Raw genomic sequence first — 5,071 nt, 5'->3', positions numbered from 1 at the left:
TCTCCTATTTGAGTTAAATTCAAGTAGATACTATGCAATAGAAAGTTAAATGTTGATGTATATACAAAAATAATTAGGCATTTATATATTATATATGCATTTACACATGCATATGCATGTCTTTATATGTGACGTATAATATAATTTTAATGTATTCATGTTACCTGTCAAAGTTGAAACCATTAATGATATGTATGACTGTAATTGATGTGTGGATCTAAGCATTTATAAATATATATGTCTATATATAAGTGATATATTAAATGTGATGTTTACATTTTTAAAGAAAGTAATTACATTGTATAGTATTTCTAGAGTAATAATCCATTACTTCTGATTTTTAAAAACCTGTATTAATAATGTCCTCAAAATATAATCTAAGTAAAATTTTCTGTGCATATACATGTGTTTTCTATGGTTTAGTCATTCTTATTTCCAATGGAAGATAGTTTTTAATTACAAAATAGTAATTAAAATATCAATATAAAAAACTGTAAAACATAAAATCTTAGTTCGAGTAGTCACTTTTAGTGACAAATGCAAAAACGTGAAAACCAAATCTTCAAAGAAGCAGCAATGAAACCAACCTACTCCTGAGACTGCAAGCCACTCCAGCTGCATGAGAAGGAGGTGTGAAAATATGAAAGTTCAATAATCTAAAAAAAAGTAGTGCCTTCCCCACTTTGTCGGATGGTGGTGATTGTGGAGCGCAAGAGTAGTATTCGCTCAGTGGGTGATTTTTGCAATAGCGCTATGATCTGACTCTAAATCCTACTCCAAAATTAAAACTCAAGATGTGTTGTGCTGCTTCTGAGCCAACATTTCTCTGAACTACATTCTCTAGCTAAGCTCCCTCAAGTCTCTGATCATCTTCAGATTTTTACCTTGTTTCAAATTGAACTAGTTAGAACATCCGCCTTGCCAAAAAAGAAAAGAAATAAATAAATAAAACAAAGGTGTCATTTTAGAACACATGTGCCAGTGTGATTGCTTTTTATTTTTATTATCTCATTTGGGAAATTGTAGATGTTCTGTTATGTAAGGTGAAATAGTAATATGCAGTTGGAAATCTTTCCAGAATTTCTTGTTTCTTAGTGTGTTATCCCAGAAGATATAAAATTTATGAAACATAGCTATATAAATTTTCAGCATTTCAATTTGTGATGCTAAAATTATTATAAATTGTAATAAACATCAGTAACTGAAATTTTCTTTTGCTGGCAATAAAAAAATTTGATTCCTTGCTTCCTTTCCTTTGCATTGTTATGTTATTACAACTTACTGATAAGTTAATGACCTATTTATTACCTTCCTGAAATATAATTTTTAATAAAAATCGTGTTTTTATACATTGAGATGTTTTTATAATTTATTAGCTACTGAGTACATGGTCAAATTAAATAAGAGGTTTGTGATGGGCCTTTGTAGTTAAAGTTCTATCTAAAAAGCCTCTGCTTTCACAAATAAGAGCTGATCTCCAGGTTTATGGGGAACACTACACTGATAAAATTACTTCAGGTAGACCAAGATTGAACATGTGAATCAAGAAAAAAAAATGAGTTTCAACCATGAGACCATTTAGGTGGTGGTGTTGATGTTCAAAATGAAAAATTCAGCATTTTTATGTGTCAATTTACATTCTTTCAAAAGGGTTTTCTGTTACTTTTTTCATATTCTTATTCCCAATCTCATCAATATTTTACAATAAATTTCAATAAGCACACTTATTATATGTATATATTGATATAGATTGATATTGATATATATTGATATAGACAGAGGTAGATATTGATACAGATACAGACATAGATATAGGTAGAAACTATATACGTAGTTTAATGATATAAAAATTGTCAAAGAGTGAACTAACTGTGGATTATTCAAAGGAAAACACTAGTTTTTATCTATTATGTACATGCAATGTAATCTATAAACTACAATAGTACAAAACACTAATACTACTTCACTTAAACTTTTGAATGGCACCTAAAAACACAATGCATATGTAGGGGATGTAAATAAAAGATTAAAAATGCTTTTTCCAAATAAGTGAAAAATTGGACAAAAATGATTTATAAGCAAAATATCATGTTTATACAGTACTATTACAAGACCTTTTTAGTCAAAGAGAAATTGTTAAGTTGCAACTTCTTTTCAATATTATACTGGATGTTTTTCCAAGAAAATTGGGGAAAAAAAGCAGTAGGGAAAAATATATATATCTGCACAGGATGGCTTGGATATTCATATTAGTAATTTCTACTATTCTATTGAAAGGAAAGGTTAATGTTTATTTTTTTCTTTCTTGTTAATCTTTTAACCAAGTTAGAATGCTTATATATAGAACTCTGAACAACGCATTTGAAAACAACTATATGTAATATAACAACCATTGTTCAATTCCTATCATTTTGTTTAGCAAAATTGGGTATTATTTCTAATTTTGTACTATTTTTTTGAAAGAAAGGAAGCATCCTGGTTGCTAAGACAAAATAAAATTATAACTATTTTCAAAAGGCACAAGTCTTTATAATAAGCACATAATATTTGTACAAATTTGGGATATTGTTTTGATGCACTTATATATTATCAGTGTTTATAGTCAGCAAAGTATGATATTTACCATACGAATCATCTCATACACTTATCATTTCCTCATGGTGAGAATATTCAAAGTCTCTTTATTTTGAAATATTCAACTTGATATTGTTAGACAGGCTCACCCTACTGTGCAATAAAGAAACACAACTAAGTGTTTCCATGTAAATGTAACTTGTATTGACTAATATCATTCTATCTACTTTTTTGACATCTTTCTCAATCTCTGATAACAGCTCTGAGTCTCTAGTTTTATGAGATTAGTTTCTTTAGATTCTACATATTTGTGAGATTGTATAGTAGAGTTTTGTTTGTGTGAGCCTGGTTTAGTTTACATAATATAAAGTTTTCTAGCTTCACATAAGTTGTTCAAAATGACAGAATTTTGTCTTTTTTGTGACTGAAAGTACTAGATTGTGTGACTGTAACACATTTCTTTTTCTACACATCTAAACTGATGAACACGGGTTGATTTCATATTTTGGTTATTACAAACGTGGCACAATACAAACAGAAGTGCACTATGTATTTGTTATTATGATTATTATCATTTTTGCTATTATTATTATTTATACAATTATTATTACTAAAGAAAATACAAAATAGGGAAAAGACATTAGAAATTATACAGAACTTCACCAAACAGATCAATAGAAATTCTATAATTGCTGTATTGCATAATGTTGTCTTCAAATTAGTTGTTCATATTACTAGATATAAGCATGCAAAATTGGAAAGAAAAAAGTTATGAGAATTTTAAAAGTACAAAATAACAACAAAAAATTTAAGTAATGAATGCTCCCTTCTATAGGCCTGCAGAAATCAGCAATGGAATTATCCATGGCACCCTGCATACATCCATGTGTACATATTTCGCCCAGTTTCTTCCCTCTACTCCTGTTCTTTTTCTCATCCCAGTTTTTCCTTCCCTTCTAAAAGATTCTTTCCCTTTCATAGTACCTACCATACCTTTCAGGTTTTATTTAGTTTAAACAACACAATATTTGTATATATAGATCTAATTTATTTCACTTACTAGTATTGTCTTTAGTTGCGTTCATTTACCTATAAAAGCCCCAATTTTATCTTTTAAAAAAATACCTGAGTAATACCCCGTTGTGCAAAAATATTATATCTTTTTTATCCACTCCTCAGTTGATAGGCATTTGGGTTTTTTCCAAAATTTAATGATGACAAAATGCACTGCTATAAACATGGGTGCACATATATCACTATGGAGTGATGTTTTCAGTTGTTCTGGACAAATACAAAGGAGTGAAATAGGTGGATTGAATGGGACCTCCGATCTAGTTTTTAAGGAATCTCCACACTCATTTCTACAGTAGTTGTATCAGTCTATGCTCCATCCAACAGTGGAAAATGGTTCCTTTTCCCCCACACCTCCTCCAGCATTTGTTATTGGTTGATTTCTTCATGTTAGTCATTCTTTTTAGGGGAGATGGAATCCCAGCGCTATTTTAAGTTGCATTTCTCAGATAACTAAAGAAGGTGAATCTTTTTTCACATACTTGTTGTACATTTTTATTTCTTCCTCTGAGAAGTGTGTATTCACCTATAATGCGCCTTTTTGGATTAGGTTTTTGAATTTTGGGGGCCTAATATTTTTTAAAATTTTTATATGTTCTAGATATAATTGTTTTGTCTGAAGGTCAGTTGGCTATAATTGTTTTTTTTACACTGTTTTTAATTTCTTTTGATGTATAAAACTTTTTAATAAGATGAGTTGCCTGTTGCTGATTATTTGAAGTATTGGTCATACAGTTTGGTTTTTGTTCATGAATTCTGTCTATCTCTATGTCTTCAAGATTTCTACCTACTTTGTTTAGCCTGAGCTTTAGTCTGCTGAGCTATCTTGTCAGCCCATCTCGGTGGAATTTTTGAGGTCTGCTATGTACAGTGTCATAACATCTGCAAATAATGATAATTTTATTTCTCCCTTTTCAATCATTATTCCTTTTATGACTCTCTCTTGCCTAATTGCTCTCTCTAATGTTTTCAGTACTATGCTGAACAGGAGTAGTAACAGTGAACATCTTTGCCTTCTTAATAAATTTAGTATGTAAAATAGAGATTAAAATTTTGAAAGTTTCAGCTTACTGTTGCCTAGCAGGACATTATTTTGCATGCTTATTATTTGTAATCTGAAAAACTAATTTGAAGAAAACAATATGCAATATAACAATCATTGACTTCCTATCTTCTTGTTTGGTTAAATTGTCTATCATTTCTAATTTTTAAAAATTTTTATACCCTTAAACATTTTTTAAATTCTGCTAAGCCACATTATCTATTAGTAATCCAAAGGCAATAATCTGAGTGACTCTTAGATCAAAATATTACTGTGGAATATGGTGCCGTTATCAACACCGGTAACAACAGTGATTGCTTTAAAGAGTTTGCTAGTCTCTCATTATTTTGATACCAAAATTCTTATCAGTAAGGATTAGATAAC

Source organism: Octodon degus, unplaced genomic scaffold, assembly GCF_000260255.1.
Source record: "Octodon degus isolate 3935 unplaced genomic scaffold, OctDeg1.0 scaffold00327, whole genome shotgun sequence".
Lineage (NCBI taxonomy): Eukaryota > Metazoa > Chordata > Mammalia > Rodentia > Octodontidae > Octodon > Octodon degus.
This window is presented reverse-complemented; position numbering follows the sequence as displayed.